A 19,178-nucleotide genomic window follows, 5' to 3' on the forward strand; every position below is an offset into this window, starting at 1 on the left:
ATAATAAATAAAAAAAGAAAGTTTTATGTAGCCATTTAACTCTTAACAAAAATGGACGACAACTCAATTTCTGTAATGTGTGCAGCTTGCTTTCACTCCTGAATACTTGAAAACACCCTCTACTCACTCTTTATCTCATTTAGAATCAACTGAAGTGCTGCAGCTGTTGGTTCCTGGGACAAAACTCTGTAGGGAAAGCTGCAGGGTATCTTCAATGGAAGGTCTTTTCCTGTGTAACTTGTTCCCTTTGACAGCTCACCAGAATTAGAGCTGGTGGCCTTCAGGTTACAGTATATGGAGCATTTGTTTTGATACTCATTTATCTGAGTGCTTAGTAATGGCGGAAGGGAAATACCTTCCAAGCTAATGAATAGAGCTAGTGGATGGCAAAAGTGTTTCAACGTCTTGCCCTAAATGGGTAGTGTTTTTAATGTATTTAGATCATGTGATGTGACATGCTCAGATGTGGTGGTGCCATGTACAAAGTATGAATAGGGATGTGTTATTGCTGGTCCTTTTAAGGATCCCCTTCCCACAGGCTATGAAAAAGGATGAATGATTACACAGATGCTGATGGTGGTTTAGTTTGGGGGTATTGCCCAAAATGTGCCATGTTCCTTTCCAAACACAGAGGAGAAAACAATCTCTGCCCTAGGGTAGCTTACTACAAGCATATCCTTCAGGAAAAGCATAGTTCAGACTCAGGAGGAGAATCTGAACACTAATGTTCATAATAATCAAAATAATATTTTGTTCCATGGATTGGGATCCTGAAATGTGTATAGCTTATTTATAGTGAAGGTTCAGTTTGGTCCAGAAAAGGTAAGTGTCCACTTTTCTTTAAGAAATGACTTGTGTTTTGTGAGTAAGAGGAGGTGCATGGTTAGTCATAGAAGTTTTTTACCCTCTTTTCATCTCCCCAGGGACATTATTGTTTTTGACAGCTCTCTCACTTTAACATACACATCTTCAAGGCATAGTTCCTTCAACCATCTTCCTCCCAACCAAGGCAGGACATCCTAGACAGGATTCTATTCAGAACTAATCAATGCTGCTCATTTATCACCATCAGTGACTGCTGCTTGAGTGATGGGAGGCACTGCTTTCTCTCTAGAGGCTGAATATGATCTCTCTCCATAACTCCAATACCAGGCTGTCGAGGAACTTGTGAAATCACAGAAACCATGATATCTTTAAGAAATGTTACTGTTTATCTTCTCTTCTTTTTTATTTCAAGTTATCATTCTTTATTGGATTTATACCGTCTACCCAAATAGAAAGCAAAGCTGCTTGTGACTAACTTCATCCTGAAGAAGCACTTTTCTCTGCTACATCTCCTTCCTCTCCCTGTTCGGTGTTCTGTGAATTTGCCTAAGCAGGCACAGGCAGACTGGCTGTGACTATCAAATGCCATAATCTTCAGTGTCTGAGCAGCTCATCCTACAGAAAGTATGCCCATCCCTCTAGGCTACTGAAAGGTGAAACGCCTGTCTCGTTTATTTTTCTAGTAATTTTCAGCCCATGGTCTCAGGGGATCTATTATTAGCTGACAAATTTGACATCTGAACTCTGTGCTTGTTCTAAAATAAATTCCCCTTAACTCCACAAACATACATCTTAGCAGGTTTTTTTTTATTGACAGTTTTGAGGAGATGTGAGGCCACTTGATGGGAATTCCACTGAGCGCTGATATAGCTCAGGGCATGAAGAGAATTCATCAGCCAGTGCTGTCCTGTCTTGTCACATTGTGATCAGTGCTTGTTTCCCTCTATCAGTTTGATTCTGCTTTTAGTCTTATAGTGGGGAAGTGGTGAATGAGAGCCATAGATGTAGGCACACTCATTCGGATTAGGCTGGGATTAGACACCAGTGTAATAAACACTAGAAAATATAGTCATTAGCGAAGGGGAAAGGGGTAATTATCATTCTTAAGAATGAGTGCCACATCAAAACAGATCAATTTTACATCTAGTTTGGTCTCATGTCTCTAGCCGTGGCCAATGCTAGCTTCTTCAGGAAGAGATTTAAACCTTCAGACTACGTTTAACTGAGCAATCATATACCATGGGACAAAATTTATTTCTAACCTCCAACTAGTTTTATGACCTGAAGCATGAATCCTAAACTCCGTTTTTGAGACACTACCATTAATTTTCAAAGGAGTGATGACTCTAAATTCACAAAAATACATGCCAAGGAGTTGCAGAGCTTGCTGTTTTGCTACCAGATGGGCCAGGTCATGAAACAATTAGTACAGTTGCCAGTTGGCTATTGCTCTGGGAGGAATGTTAGAAGGAGGTTCTGGCAGTATTGACTGGACTGTAGCTAGCCACTTAATATACTTTAATTTCATTTTTTAATCTTTTAGATGCAATTAAACCAAACCTATACTGAAATAATACCCAGCAAACCTCTTCCAGTGCAAAGTAAGATAACGGGCTGTCTTAAAGCTACAAAAGCCATGAAATTCATAATAGTATTGGCTGTCCCAGCTTTAAACAGATCCTTTTGTGTGCGGGCACAGATGGAGTAGGGATTGGCCAGTATGTCATAAACTCTTATCTGGAGGAGGGTGCATCAGTTTAAAAAAAAAAAATTAAGCTTAAAAAAAAAAAAATTAAAAACTTACCGCCCTCATGGCTATGAAGAAAACTTTTTCATAGGATCCAATGCAGTGCTCTGTCTGAATCAACAAGCTGAAATGAGTGATCTCATTTCAAATATTACATATGCTGAGCTTTCTTAAAATTCCCACTATCAGTCTAGCCCCACTGCAGCTGTGGTTGGGAATGGTGGGAGCGCTAGTATAGAACATCCACTGCATTTTTATCGTTGTGTTATCTAGGCCATCTTTGAACAGAGTTAGGAGACGTACAGTGGTAATAAAAGCCTGCTGCCTGCCAATGCCAGTGTTTTTACCATAGCTAGTACCAGTGCTAGTGTAATGCAATGAAACTTAAAAAAAAAAGCTTCTTATAGATAAATCTCCATGGGGTATAAACTCCAAAGCTTAACAATAACAATTTGGTCAATGCTGACATTTAATCAAATGCAGATCTTTACAGCAGAAACATCCAGCTACTATGGGATTATGGAGATCTTGTGTAGTTACCTCCTCTTTCCCCACTCAAATAGCTGAACCCTACCCTAGGGTGTTTGCACCCTGTTAGATGTCAGATTATTTATTGAGATTGTAGACTAAGCCATATTCCTTATTCTGCAGAGCACAGATATAAATAGAAGGGTGGAATGGAAGCCATAACTCTGAGATTGTGTTTTGAAGTTAAAGGAGCAATAAGAAAAGCCTAAAACCCACAAGAGGTCTTACATAAATTTTGTATGCATCAGACTTAAAAAAATAAAATAAAATGGCTACGTAAATTTGATTTGAAATTTTAAAAATAGTGCTCAGGTCTGCTGCAACCTGGCATACTAAGTTTCAGTCTGTAGCAAATGTTCCTGGAATTGTAAACCCCAGAAAATGGGGGTTTAATCGTGGAAATTTTGACAAACCCTTAACTACAGCGGCGCCACCGGGCACTGCTCTAATATTAAAAGCAATTTTGAGCTCAGCCATGTGTTCACAAACAAGTGACATTTGGGAAGTGCAGTTTTAGATTGAGCCTCCATGCTCACATTGTTAAGCGGCATAGCGTGAAATTACTGAACAAACAGCATAGAGAACTCTGAGCACATCTGGGGAAAGAAAGTTGGAGAGTGGAAGGAGATGCCCAATTTATTTCCATTGCACCAGGTGACACTTCTCTGTTTACAGGATTCCATTTACTATTTCCAAAGTCATGAGTTGCGTGTGTGTGTGTTAACCATTTGTTGCCAGGGTAGGGGATTCTGGATGAGGTGTGAGCTCTGTTATGGTATATGAGCAATAAGTTCATTGACCTCTCCTTTTTAAGTTAAACAAGGATTTAATGAAATATCAGATGGTTGTGTGTAAACTCAGATTGCCTGTGCTTTTCATGGTGAAAGAAAAATCCTGGACTGTTCTTTTCTGGTTAAATACCACAGGTTTTTTTAAATGAGTTGACTAAAGCAGCTAATCTGATTTTGTTAGTTTATTTCGTTTTTTTGCTGTCAGACAGAGCTGTATTATATTCGCTTATACCAGAGTGATTTTTCCCTAAGTCACTATCATAGTTCTTAAAGTGCTTAGAAATGACACTGTGGAAGTACAGAATATTATTTCAGTTAAAAAAAATCAAAAATAAAAAAAAACCCAACCTATTTGGTGTTCCATCTCTCCAGGTTGCAACAAGCAGGCTGACTCCTCTCCTTGCCACAACACAGGAAGTCCATAACAGGCCTTTCGCAACTAGCCAGATGGACAGTGCTCTTTTTTCCATATGCTCTGACATTGGGGACTCAGAGCATAGATTTTGCTCTGCTTAGAGCTGTGGATGGAAGGAAAGATGTTAATGACATACAATAAGAAGGTGCTCATGTACTGCAGTGATGGGTGACCTTAGAAAAACCTACATAGAGTAGCACTAATTGCCTGCCAGGTAGATAGAAAGTACTGCTAACAGGAGAACCTGTCTAGACTGCAAAAATGCATTATAACCAGAGCAGAGTTTAATGATCAGTTTACTAGAAACTAGTTCTGCTGTAATTGTAGGACAAGTATCAACGTTCGCAGAAAATCAACACTTCAGCAGTGGCTGTAAAGTTGCATAGGCAACTAATTATAGATATGTGTACCTTACATCTTTGTAGACTTGTAGCTAGGGCTAGTAAACACCTGTGTGTGTGTGTGTGTGTGTGTGTGTGTAAGATTCAGTTAGAAGTTGGTCTGATGGGCATTTAAGTGGCTAGTTTGCTGCTATAACATGAATTTTTTTAAAGAACCCAGTGGAAATTAAATGTTTCTGAGGTGAACATGGGAAATAGTCAAAATGACTAGAGGGGTGTATAATTGTAGCTGAACAGGAATATTTAGTCTTAGAGGTCTGAACTGTTATCTGTCAGCTAGTCACTGATAGACAGCCCATTACCATATTAGCATCTTTATCCAAGAAATCCTTGCCTTAAGTAAGCTAAGGGTCAGTGCATGGTACGATTATCAAGTCAGCTTTGTGTGTCTCTCTTGTATCTGCTTACTGTGTCCCAGACTCAGGTCCTGGTTCTTGGCAGACAGGATACCTTGGATGGTCAGCTGAATTCTGTGGTTTCTGCCTCAGGCCTGGCCTATTTTTTTTTTTTTTTCTTTCCAGTTCTTTGATCAGAATAGGTGTTCAGTTGACCTGACCTGAAGGAAGTAATCTGTCAAGTAATTGTTTTCTGCCTCTTTCACTTATCATAAACCAATACCTGGCAAACACCTTTCTGTCTCGAGAGGTGTATAAAAAGTATCTGAAACCTCTTAACATGCTATTTTAAACATTCTGCTTCTCTCAAAGTAGGGAAATTGTCCCTATCATGCATACCTCAATTGCCTCCTGCAGCAGAGCTGAATGAGAGGATGTTTCCAAGCCGTTAACCCAGTTTAGGGAGTGATTACTTTGTGCTTTTAAGCTTTCCTGAGTCTGAACTGAGTTCCGTCACTGCCTTTGGCTCTGGGATTCTTGGCACGCTCTCAAGGTACCGTTTATACTGCTGCTGGAGGTAGGTGAACATGTGCTGGTGTTGACTGAGCTAATGTGCTAAAAATAGCAGTGTCGTTGCTGCAGAGTCCAGGCTTGTCTGAGAACCGAGGTACGTACTTGGGAGGCTAACCCATTGTGCTGCTGTGGTTAGGCTGTTTTAGTGTGGTAGCTCAATCAAAGCTCGTGTGTGTACGTCTAACCAAGCTGGAAATTGCATCTCCAGCTGCAAAGTAGATGCACCCTCCTTCTCTTTCCAGCACCCCCTTCTTGGAGATGATACTTGGGATCCAACTGCCTAGTCATGAAACTAGTGCCAGCACCCCCAGACTACCAAGTTGCTTTCCAGAGCTCCAGTCTTGTGGGCACTCTAGCTTAGGGTTTACCTCTTCAGGGACATGCCTGTTTGCTTCAGCTACCACCGTCTTTTGCAAAGGTTTCGAACGGAATTACTCTTTACTTAGTACAAGTGAGAAACGGATCAAGACAAAATAAAGATCACCTGCATCTAAATCTCTGCCTCGGTTTCCTCACCAGTCTGCAATGTTCTTTGGGATTTGGTCAGAGTCTAAGGAGTCCAGGATCCCATTCCTGCATATGGCTTCTCTTCTTGAATACAGAGTCTCTGCCTGACCTCTGCAATCAGTGTCATCCAGCTCCTGGGTGGTCTAGTAGTCCAAAAAGTTCCCCTCTGCTATGAAAGCATGCCTCTTTGTTCCTCTCTGCTGTCTCAAGTGTAATTTGTCTGAGTCTTTAAATACTAGTATTAACACCAGGTTTCTTTGTTGCCTCTTCTTCTGGGCAAAATTCCTGTTCCAAACCCCCTCCCCATAGACCACCAAGAAAACCGGATTCTCCGAGGTTAAGCACCCTCTTTAGTATACCCATTGTCCTGCCAGAGCAGTTATTAAACTGTGATAATGATTACTTTTGTTATTTCGGGCAAGGGGTGTGTTATGTTATGTAGTCCTTATCCAGCCTAGGGATGGTTTATTACACATTGGGGTTTGGAATTAAACAGAGTTCATAAAATCAGTCAGAATCCATAGGTTGTACATAGATCTCCAAATCATCACATTATCCCTGTAAATTCCTCAACCTGTCCTCAAGAGATTGTGTTGCAGCCATCATCCTTCCAGTCAAGAAGGCTTGAATGGAACCTACCAGAGCCAATGCCATTTCAACACGAGGAGCTGAAGTTGAGCATTGCAAGTTGTTTCTGGCTGTCTTTGTGGAACCAGTGGCTCTACTGGCCTATGGGGTGGGGCAGAAATCTGATATCAAGCTTTAGACTCATGTATATCAGCATGGAGCACTATCACCAGGCCTTCCCAGCCACTTCTAGATTCCTTGGTATGTCACATGGAGAGATCGAACTCCTGCAGGAAGTGTTACTTTTCAAGATTCTAATGTTTTTGGAGCTGGGCTGTATTAATCAGTTGGTATTTACTGAGTGGAAAGATTGCTAAGGGGATGATATTGAAGGGTTGTGTTTGAGAGGGGGGCACAACATTGCAGGTGTTAGCCTGCGCCCTGAATTCCCTTCTTTAGATCCATAACTTAATGCAAATGGTATTGCCATTTTATTTGAGTGTGAGTGTTTGTTCTTTGTACGCTAGTAGTCAGTGGTTGCAGGCAGACTGTTAGACGCGGAGATTATAAGAGGAAATGCTTCATACCCTCACACGTTTTTGCCCCCTTCAGCATCTTCTCATGAACCTTTCGATAGTGGTCTCCAGTTAATTGTTTTGTTTGGTTTCTCTGTTTAATACTGTCCAGGAGATCTTATGGCTGAAATAAAGCAACTGATTGTTTTCTCTTCCTGGTAATGTGTAGTTTAGCTACAGAAGGCTGCAGTCCCATTCTGCATTTCTGCTTTATTTGGCTTTGCTTTCGGTTGTCATCTGTACAAGGCCTCTGTCAATCAGTAAAGCTTATAAGATGATACTGTTTAATCAAGTACACTACTAATAACCCTTTTTATAGCCTGCATTTTTACATTGTCCAGCTAGAACCCCCTAAACAGCCTATACCTATAGTCTTCCCTTATTCAAGAAGGCACTTCTGAACCTGCAATTACTCAAGAAATTCATGTGCGTATCATAGGTCAGCTTTTCTATTTCTTTTGCAAACCTGACTGGATATAGGTGGATGGGAGCAATTTCTTATGTTCCTTATTATATTAATAGCAGACACTAGAGGCTGATAACATCTATGTTACTGCAGGCTGGCATTTTCATAGCTTCATTTCATCTCCCATTTACTCCAAAGACAGTCTTAGAATTATCTGTCTCAATACAAAATGGGGTCAAGATGCTCTGTCTGCCGGAGTCCTACTTTTATGTGCTGGTACAAGTAGCCTTCATCTCCTCCTAGTTAGCTTTCCATCACAGATCTCCACTCCAGCTCTCCTGCTTGCCTGTTTCCTTTTTAAAAAAAAATATAGTCAAGACTACATACAATAATATATGTAGCCTGCCTTTCTTTAGAAAAAGTGCTCTTTTCGGAGCAGTATTTCTTTCCCATAGTTTACTGCGCCTGAACCTTTTCCACCATGGCTTGCCATTTGTCATTGATATATGTCTAATTTAGATTTTAAGTGCCTGGATATTAGTGATCTTGTCTATAAAGTGCAGTGTACAACAAAGGCACTGTGAAATAAAGCAGGGCAACAAGTTAGGGATGTGCCAACTGAAGCATTGCTTATTTGACACACTGGTGTCAATGGATTTTATCAAAGAAGGTGGGTTTAGTTTCCTGTTAATATAATTCCTGAGGAGTTGGCAGGAATAATTTGAAAGTGTGGCCTCAGTTTCGCTCTTGGACTGTTCAAATAAAACTTCACCCAGGCTCGTTCCCTCCTTGGGTATTGGGTTTATTAATGTGAACAAAACTCAGAATCCCAGAACAAAGTCATTCCGAAAGTCCACACAAAACAAAAGTTTCTCTTCCTCCTCCCAGGCCTTCCTGCCTGGGGCCTTTCCAGCTTTGGCAGGCCCTGTCTGGCTGGTGTCTCAGTCCTAACTCCCAGGACTCTGCTGGAGCATGCTCATGCCTAGCAGTCTCTGATCCCTGAGCATTTCCCCCCTTCATTGCAGCTTCCTGCTGATCTTTACAGAGAAGATACCTCATCTCTCCCAGGTGTGGTTCCTTAGTAATCAAGGCAGACTTGCTGCAGGTCTTCTGGCCCTTCAGGTCAAGCCACCCTGTTACAGAGCTGTTGAGATTGCTTTGCAAGCTTTCTGTTATCAGAGGAAGACTATTTACCTTTTTAAAGCAGAATGATGGTGCCTCTTTCTTACTCCAGTTCTGAGGGGGATCAGTGAAGATTTCTTCACTTCAGCCCATCTGAGATTTCTCAGTTCAGCACTCAGTTTTGAAAAGGAGAGGCCTTTTCTAATACGTAGCCTGGTTTACTTCAAACTTAATTACCATACAGTGTAAACCAGATTGGTTTTGGTGCTTTTGAAGACTTTGTTCTGCTGTTTGGTAATGAATTTTCCTGCTCTGGGTGATTACTGAAGGGCCCAGAGGAGATGGGCTGGCCTTTTGGAATGGAAAGCTGACCCAGTTGATTCCTGAGGTTGACATGATCTCCTGGTCTTTCTGTGTCTCACTAACCCTCTGATTTATAGTGTCGAAGGTGCTTTGTGGTTATGGTAAATAGCTACGTGAAGAATGGGCTCCCTGCAGCTTATTCTTTCGGCTTCGCTGTCTCACAGGAGTCCACCAGCTCCAGTCGTTCATGTAGCAGAGTGGAGGCTTAAGGAGGTTCACATTACAAGCCTATCAAAAATCCTTTCGCAGATCTACCTTACAGTTGTGTCAGCTGGTGTCATTCCATTGGAATAGCCTCAGAAGATGATACTGGAGGGTCCGCCAATGAGTGTGGGCATAAAGCAAAAAGAACAGTTCCTAAGATGCCTGTCACCAAACAAAACATTGGTCCTCTCAGTTCAAGGAGCACATAAATTCTGGACACTTTAACTGGATAGGTGGTTCCTTGCTGATGGCTTTAGTGGGAGTAGATCTTTCTTGGAGCATTATTTATAAATATTGTGTTCCAGTTGGTGAGAGTTAGGAGGAAAAACCCGTGTGTTCTCAATCATTCATGTTTCCCAGCCATTCATGGAAGGATTGCATATGTCTTAAGCAAGTCTGGGATGGATCAGAACTTTTCCTCCTGTAAAGTCTGCCTCTCTGGCTAGAGCAGTATGTAGCAATGTAGATGTGAAGTTCATGAAATTTCAGTGGCAAAATACTCATGAGAAATGGAGATTGCCATTGTTACTATAGAACTTCTGTGCAGCCTAAAACCCCAGTAAGGAGGGAGAGATGAGGGTCTCAGCCCAAGAGAGGTTACTGCTGGGAGCTGGAAACCTTAAATGGGTGACCCTCAAGGGGCCTCAGAGGGGGAATATAGGTGCAGTTACCTGAAACTATGATAGTTGATCAGAATAAAAATGTACGTCCTTGCTCAGTCAAAACTCTCAGTAAAGTCAGCAGAAGACTTGCCTTGTTAGAAACTGAGTACGAACTTCGGAATCTGGCCCTTAGACATTAAGTTGTGTGTTAGTTGAACTTGTTGTTAGTCGTAGTGTAGTGTGCTTCACTGAGTGCTAGTACCATTGTGTTAGATACCGCAAAGAGTTGTGGAGAGGGTAAGGAGTGGGGAAGACAGTCATTTGGTGTGGGAGACGTAGTAAGAATACCCACTGCAAATGAAATGATGCCCCTAGTTATAGATGTGTGGGGCTTAGAAGGAAGTGGAACCAGATACGGTTTTACTTTCAGTTGTTAAAACTAAAAATTAATGTTGGTACAGCTCCTTCCAGATCTGAGGTGTTTACAATGTAATCTTAAGCCATACTCCTACATGTATTTTTTTACCCAACATCTTCTAATATTCACACACAATGTTCAAGGATATGCTTATTTGCTCTTTGAATCCATGTTTGCTTGCATAGCTGGAAGTATGGGTATGACAGAATATACCCCTGTGTTTACACCCTATGCGCTATTGTAATAATCTTTGTACAAAATATGCCTTGTAAGGTATAATTTAAAAACTCATAATTTGCTGATCAGTAATGTCCTGGCAAAATGCACATAGCAGGGTTATATATGAAGTTATAAACACAAGCAGAAATCATGACTAAAAGTGTTTTCCAGATAAGTCTGGGGAGTGGCCAAACCAGTTCCTCAGAGACAAAGGGCAAGCTGACTCCTCAGCCAGGTGTAGACAAGGCTGATGGACCATTATCTGCTAAGTGGCCATTCTTCAACAGGAAAGGGGCCAGGGGCAAAAATCTACATCTTAGCAAAGAAATAGCATGAAGTCTCCTGCCCCACAGACTGCTTGTCGCCTTGCTCCCAACTGGAAGTGTTTTTCAAGAGGTGGACTGAAACTATAAAAAGCAGGGGCAAATACCCCAAGACACCCTCTTTGTTCCCCCTGCCCATCGGATGCACGGCACCTGAAGAGACAAAGGAAGCAGCCATTGGACTCTGGGGGATGGGTTTGGTCAGTAAGATTGCTGAAAGCATGTGGTGAGAGAACTTTATTTTTAATCTAATACTGGTGCCTAACAAACTATAAGTGTTTTATCTTTATTTTTCTTGTAATCATTTCTGAGTTTTATGCCTCATCATTACTTGTACTCACTTGAAATCTATCTCTTTGTAGTTAATAAACTTGTTTTATTGTTTTATCTAATCCAGTGTGTTCAAATTGAAGTGTCTGGGTAGCAAGCTGTGTGCATATTATTCCCATAAGGAATTATAGACTTAATATATTTGTACTGTCCAGGAGAGGGCTGGGCAGTGTAGGACATATGTTTCTAGGGGAAAATCTGGGACTGGGAGTGCGTTGGGGTCACCTTGTGGTAATTGTTAAGGCTGGTGTGATCCGAGGAGTGGCTGGCTGGCTGCAGCACAAACACAGACATAGCAAGGAGCGACTTACATGCTGGAGGCTGTTTGTGAGCAGTCCAGGTTGGAGGCTTCAGAAGCAAGGCATTGTAAAGGGCACCCTAGGTTACAGGGCAGGAGTGACATAGCTACTCATTAGTCTGGGTTGTACCCTGGTACATCAGAGTGGGTTGAAGCCCGAGCCATGCTTTAGCTTGGGCTGGAACCCATTCACTTTTCAGAGAGGGTGCAGGCAAGATCGCTCAGGTGCTGATAGTTCTCCAGTGCCCTTGCCACAAATCCTCCTGAGAGACAGGCAGATTTTTCTGCAGTTGACAAGGTTGACTGGGAAAGAATCCTACAGTGCCTCAGCCCAGAAAACCATGGGATATGCCCACAGACACGCATGGGCAAGTACAGAAATAACAACATGACTGTGGTTCTGCTATGAGAATGCTCGTACTTGAGCTAGGCTAACTGAGTGCCTGGGCTAACTATGTGCAGTGTAGTCATACCCTGAATGTTAGGTACATTCTGAGTATTATTAATACTGCTTGTCTCTTACCTTTCACTTGGCTGGTGGGGGGGGGGGGGGAGAGAAGGTAAGTTGTCTTTTCATAGCCTCCTACTTCCCCAGAACTCAAGTCCCCATTGTTTGATCCTGTTGAAAGCCCAAATACAAAGTGAGTATCCTTGATGAGTATGCCAGTTAAAATAGAGCAGCTGGTTTGGGAAACGAGTTACCTTCTAGATGGTAACTTACCGAGATCAGATGTGCTTTGAGATGGAAAAGCATTTTCATACTCCTGATTGGTGGGGCTGGCTACAGATGCTCTTTGTGCTGGAATCTGGGCCAGTGCATCTGTCATGTAACTCTGAATGAATGTTCAGTGGGATGATTTAAAACTAGCACTCTCTTTGTGGTTCCCTGTTCCCCCTTCTTCTAGCAAGTGAGAGCAGCTTTAACCAGTCAAAGAATGGGAGTACTTGGCTGCCTGTTATAAAATAATTCATACTTCCAAACATCTCTATTCCTGTGGCTTTTTCCTGCTGGTGACAGGAATCTAACTCAAACTCTGTGGGAATCCTAGAAAACGATTACAAGTGTAATTTAAATGCATCTTTATTCTTTCACAGTAAACATGCTTCGGGGGAAATGAGTCTTCTCATGTCTCTGTCCTGTTCATCTTTCCTAGGAGTGTGCATGCAATGGATGTGCTTGAGGGGTGTGTGTGGGAAAAGGGTGGTGTGGTGGTCAGGCAAGTAAGCGGGATGGGTGGGTGAGCACAGGCTGGGAGTTTTTTTCCTTGCCTTCAGGGTGACAATGAGTCCATATTGAACAACCTTGTGCTCATGGCTCCTTGGAAATGATGAATGTTCACGTTAAACTGATGTCACTACAGCTGAGATGCTTGTTCTCTCCACTTGCAGCACTCCTGTCTACTTTGGTTAAATCATTTGCTTGCTGAGCAGGGCCCCAATTTTCCTGCCCACTCTGCTCCCCTCCCCAAGGCCCTTAGAAATAAAACTTTTTTTTTTTTTTTTTTTTTTTTGCTGCTGCTGCTTTTCCAGTGGTCTAGTTGGAGATGATTCATCTTCAGCTAGTCTGCTGTTTTGTCTCTCTCTGTATGGTAGATGGCCTCATAGCAGGAGAACTCTGAGAGGAGTGCTACCTGTTTGATAGTATTGATGCATGGTTAATACATTAATACCATCTATTCCAGGAGCAAATTCCCTTGGCAGTGCTGGGAGAGGAATGGCTTTTTTCCCTCTCAATGCCCTTCCCTTTGACTTCCCCCCCCAATGCCTTTTTTAAATACCTTCTAAACATTAGTATTCATTACTTCCTTCCCCCGCCCCAATCCTTAGCCACGTGCACAAAGAACACTTTAAAATGAAGGCTGCCTTTTGTGACCGTGTAGTTGGAGCAGACTCCTTCCAAACTGCCTGTCCTGATTTTTGGCTCCAGTTTGTTTAATCATTTGTCTTTCCTGACAGAAGTGCTCCTAATTTTCTTGCAGCTTGGTTCCGTGGTGACAGGTGCAAGGTTTTCACTGGCTCAGAGAGGAGAATTATGAATAAGGAGTCAGATCTTGCGTGTTCTCAGTAACTCACCAGTTCCTCATGCTGCTTTGAAAATATCCGCAGGTGGATGTCGATTCTGACTGAAAGAATTACGAGCGCTTCATTTATTGCATGGTTTTCAAAAGAGCTTTGGTTGTCTGTGCTATCTTTTGCCTTTTTCGGATCTATACATAGTCTCCTGCCTGCCTTATTTATGCACAAACTTTCTCTCTGTGCCAAATTCTTGCACTTGAAGATACACCAAGTGAATTTTAGCTTCTTAACCTCTGAAAAGAGGTTAATCCAAAGTACATACTAGATGCTAGTAATGCCAAAACATACTGTGGCTAATTCATTGTATGGTAAATGAGCATTCTGTGTATCCAATAAAAAACTCTCTTATAGTAAGAGGTGCCAGTATTCACCCTAAACTGAAAAGCATGTCAGGCTTGGTAGAGTTTGCTTCCAAGACTGTTTCTAGAAAAGTATGTGTATGCCTCTGTGTGTGGAGGGAGAGCAGTGAGGCAAGGTATTCTTGAGCTGGTTTCACCATATGCTGCAGCTGCATACCTGCTCAGAACAGGAGTTATCTTCCCCCATCTGGACAATTTGGTGATTATAGAAGATAAAGTGCTCTTTTAACTTAAGGAGTTAGAGGTCTGCCCTGGGGATCGTGAAGGTCCAAGGTTCAAGCCCTGTTGACAGCCAGAGTTGGAAGGTTCTCATGGTTGCTCATGATGGAATTGTTCTTTCCAATGTTCTTCTGGTTTATTTAATTCATATAATGAAAAGTTTTACAGTTATAATTGACTGATTATAATAGTTTTTGGCATGATACCCAACAAAACAGGTTTTCCACATGCTGGTTATTTGTCATATACTTTGGTTACACGTTACCCACTGGCAGCTTTGAGGCTGGTCCAACTGATGGCTCACAGGACGATTCCTTCTGGCCCCTGAACGCATCTGCCCATGCAGCAGACCTGTTGTACAAAATGGTGTCCTCTGCGCAGCATGACTTTGCATGTACTGTACATGTGAAGTCATGCCACATGGAGGATGCCATTTTGTTTCTGTATGTGACGCATGGAGGTGCTACTCATGAGGCCTATGTCACTGGAAAAGTTGGACCACCTCTATGAAGGGTTGTCCTGATTGGCTGCAGTGGTATTTGTGCTACCAATGATACACAACCGCACGTGAGGCAGTCTGTTCCATAAGGTCCCCGTGGTCACAGGTCAAACCCCATAACAATGTGGTTGTGTTCCTCTGGGATATACTGATTTGTGCTAGTCTATGAAAAAGCCTGATTTGCAATTAGGAAAGTACTTCCAAATTCTTTCCCTAAGTTATAGTAATGATGGAAGTATCATTTTGGGATGGGAAACCCACGAAGAGGTGTTCCGTAGGCAGGGCCCTTCAGGGTCTCCAGGAATCCAAACTTTATATGACTATCATGGGAATACCTGTGATCCTTTGTGTGTTCTGTCTTTTGGATCTGGTCACCAAAAAGATGGCTTCATTTCAAAGTGTCAGGGCCCTGTGCTACACATAAGCCAGTGTGCTATTTCCTACAGGGTGTGGGACTGGACTGTGATTTCCTGGTCACCTGGGACAAAAGGAGAAAGTGATTACAGACCAGCTTCGCCAGTTGATAATACACCTTCACGAACAGTCCCTAAATCTTAAATGTGGCACTTTGGACATGGATGTTTTGGACATGGATGTTTCACTGAGCAAATTCTTTCCCTAAGTTATAGTAATGATGGAAGTATCATTTTGGGATGGGAAACCCACGAAGAGGTGTTCCGTAGGCAGGGCCCTTCAGGGTCTCCAGGAATCCAAACTTTATATGACTATCATGGGAATACCTGTGATCCTTTGTGTGTTCTGTCTTTTGGATCTGGTCACCAAAAAGATGGCTTCATTTCAAAGTGTCAGGGCCCTGTGCTACACATAAGCCAGTGTGCTATTTCCTACAGGGTGTGGGACTGGACTGTGATTTCCTGGTCACCTGGGACAAAGGAGAAAGTGATTACAGACCAGCTTCGCCAGTTGATAATACACCTTCACGAACAGTCCCTAAATCTTAAATGTGGCACTTTGGACATGGATGTTTTGGACATGGATGTTTCACTGAGCAGAGTTACGTTTCTGCAAAACTGCGACAGTGATGGAAGTCTTCTCTCCATAACTTGTATAATGACAGATCCTTGGTTCCTTTTTTTGAGCACAAAAGGTAAAAAACACATGGAAAGCAGAGTGTGCATAGAGACTGCTTTACCTCCTCAGCGGGGTAGTCTAGGATTGCTCTGGCTTAGCTTGGGAATTTTGAAGTTGTGTGGGTGCTGCTATCTGCTCACTTAAAGCATAACCCAGGAATGGTGACCGTCGTAGTTCCTGAGTTAACTGCACCTCTGACCTCCTTGTGGCCTCCTCAAGCCCATCCCACTGAAGTCTCAGCCTCTAGCTGTCATCTTTCTTGGGGCAGAGTCCCATGACTTTTCTCCCTCTAGACCTGGGCCTTAGGCTGTAGACTCATGCAATTCACTGTGATTTTTCTCAGCAGACTTACCTTTAGCGCAGCACCTGCAGGCCTGTTCTCTCAGGGGCAATGACAGGGTTAATCAGTGATCAACCAGCTTTGATATAGCAAAGTACTATTTATTCAGAACCAAAGCATTAGAGAAAATAAATTGTAATGGCAAACAGCTTAAATACAGATCTAGCTTACCAGATGGTCACCCCTCTTCCACAGGGAGAGTCTAGTAGGATTTAAAGTACTTCAGGTCCACTGCAGACCTGTTACCTGCTTTGTTTCAACATTTGGTTTTTAGTTCCTACAGGAAACATCTTCTAGCTCACCCATTGAGCCAGGTATACAATCACTAGCCAGCCCGTAAAGTTACATAAACATTTCTAAAGTTGATACAATAGTGTTTGAATATTCCGTGTTTCCATAGCATCGCAACTGTCAGTGGACTATTGTAATTACATACTTTCAGAACAAGCAGTACAAGTGAGTAGCCTTCTTTCACGAAGCTGTAAATCTTGTACAACAGTGGAGAGAATTGAACTTTTTCCTACTAATGTCTCAAGACACTCAGCAGGTGTTGTTCGATACAAATTTATAAAATGCTTACTACATAGGCAATCGTTTTATTTAGCCCACAAACTGGAATGAGGCTGTCAAGAAAGAAAGGAGTTGATATTTTATTGAATCCCCATTTGCAATGCTGCTGAGAAGACTCTGACAGGCCTGTGGCTCAAGCTCTGGATCTCACTGATTTGGAATTTGTTTTGTACTGTAATTCTGTTTGCTGTATAGAGGAACCGCCTGCATGTGTTTAGGATAGATCCTAGACTAATGCCTTGAGAGCTTCAAAGTTGGAGAGTAACCACCTGACGTAGATCTACAGAGACAGGAACATAGGACTGAAAGGGACCGCTAGGGTCATTGAGTCCCATTCATTGTTGTCGCTGGTAACCCAGTCATATAATACTGTTCATAAACTTATCAAGCTGCATCTTAAAACTAGCTAGGTTGCTTGCCCCCACTGCTCCTACTGGAAGGCTGTTCCAGAATTCCCCGGATGGTTAGAAACATTCATCAGCCTATGTAGTGAAGACCCTGAGGGAAGGCACACAGTAGTTTTAGGGAATTGTTTTTTTTAGTTTAAGATGAGAAGAAGCTTTGTATGAAGCTATTAAATTTTGCCCAACATGAGAGAGACTTCTCAATGCTGTCTACCATTCTGTTTCCTGAGCCAGAATTCTCTGTTTTGATCTTGTTTATGGACAGAGTGGAGTAAATCTTGCCCTTATCTGACACCATGTGTCACCTATCCACTGTCATTCTGCCCGCAAAAACCTGCACAGAGCATTACAGAAGCAAGCCGAGAGGAAGCATGCCCTGCAGCCAAGGACCAGGGGGAGTCCTTAGAAGTTTTTGCCTAATTGTTTTGTTTATCAAACTCTACAGTGTGTTTCCAGTGGATTTCCTAATGAACTGGTTTGTTTTTGAGACTTACTGCAATGCTAGTAATTACACCAGAAACAGGGGGTCAAGGCTCATTCCTTCCCGCAAGCTTTCAACTACCAGCGAGTAAACACGCAAATGCACTTTTTTAGCTCTTCCTATTCCCCCCCCCCTCAAATTTAACTTTTCATTAACCTGAGGACAGGTAGTCCTCATTTGCCTTTCCCATCTTGCATAGGCATCTTCCTGAAACTTATGGTGCCTCGGCCAGCTTACAAAACTTGGGCATCTAGATGGGTGTCGGCTTGAAGCCACAGAATGTGGAGTTCAGTGGAAGGAAAATTTAGAGAGGGGGCACATGACCATGTTTCCTGTGCCATATGTGGGTGGGTAGTAATTAGCTGAATCCTAATCTGCCTGAATTAATTCAAAGACATAAACCTGCAGGTTAGGGTATTGTACTGGGAAGGGAGCCTTTTGGAGACACCTGCATCTCTCAGAGTAGTTAACAGAAACCTGTAACCTTCCTGCTCAGTTAGTGTTCTGGAATTTTATGTGGAAAGGGACAGTGTGAAAAGTATTAGCAATATATGTTTTCCCCCAATATAAGTGAATTAGTGGATAAGAATTTTAGCTTCCTCTTGGAAGCAGCCATTTTGCTTGCAAAGCAACCTCCTCTGTGACCCCAGCATCATGGGCAATCCAGAGTTAGAGGCATTAAGTCAAAGCTTCTGTCCTGTTTTTAAAACTGCCTTAACAAGGAGAAGAACTTCGTCTTTGAATGTGTACATTTTTCTTGTGTTTAAACCAGCATTAAAGCAAAATGGAATTTAGTTCAGTCTTGGCAGATCTTGCATATTGCCAGGTCTGAGTTCAGCAAAACATTCAAAACAGGCCTGAGTTCAGCAGGAGGCCCAGAAGTGCCATTTTTTTTTAACTGATTTATTTCACCTAAGCTTCTGTTTCTGCATGGGGAGAAATGTTCCTTTGCATTAACTTTCCATATGCTACTGAGCAGATTGGATTCTGTTTTCTTTTAGTAGCTGGGAAGTCAATTGTTGGGGAGAGAATCCACCTTCCGTAAAAGGGATAAAATGAAATCCAACTTTCTGTATATTTCTATTTTTATTTTCATTACTGTTTATCAAATGAGCGATTTGACTTAATTTGTGTCCTTTTACAGAGGATTATTATTAGTGGTCATAAAAGACAATTTGACACATCTGAAAGGCATTGGTGAGACTTCCCTCCTCCCACCTACTGGGAATGGTAAAAGGATGTTAAGAGAGAATGGGAAGGAGGTCCTTGGCTTGACTAAATAATCACTTCTCCCATGGGAACGTGGCAATGAAATGACTTTTTAGCCTTTGCAGGGCTAGGACACTGTTTGCCTCTTTAGGAAAAATGTTTTATTGTGTTCATGCAGTCTCAGGCTCTCAAAGGGGCCTGCTGTACCAGTTCTGAATTGATCAGATCTGCTGGGATGGGATAAGTTGCAGGACTCAAGATGGGGATTTTATTTACTACTTGTCTTTTTTATTTTATTTTAATAAGCTCTGTCTGTGTTAATAAGCGCAGCCTGAACTCTGTGTTCTGTGATAGTGCAAAGAGAGGGAAATCTGTTCAAT

The 19,178-nt window shown here is 42.2% G+C and overlaps 1 protein-coding gene across 3 annotated transcripts in view; it reads left to right on the forward strand.

The window, feature by feature from the left end:
• KDM4B (lysine demethylase 4B) overlaps window positions 1–19,178 on the forward strand; it is a 164,292-nt gene that overhangs the window by 88,498 nt on the left and 56,616 nt on the right. The gene's annotated exons all lie outside the window — the stretch shown is intronic.

This window comes from Emys orbicularis, chromosome 24 (genome assembly GCF_028017835.1).
Source record: "Emys orbicularis isolate rEmyOrb1 chromosome 24, rEmyOrb1.hap1, whole genome shotgun sequence".
NCBI lineage: Eukaryota > Metazoa > Chordata > Testudines > Emydidae > Emys > Emys orbicularis.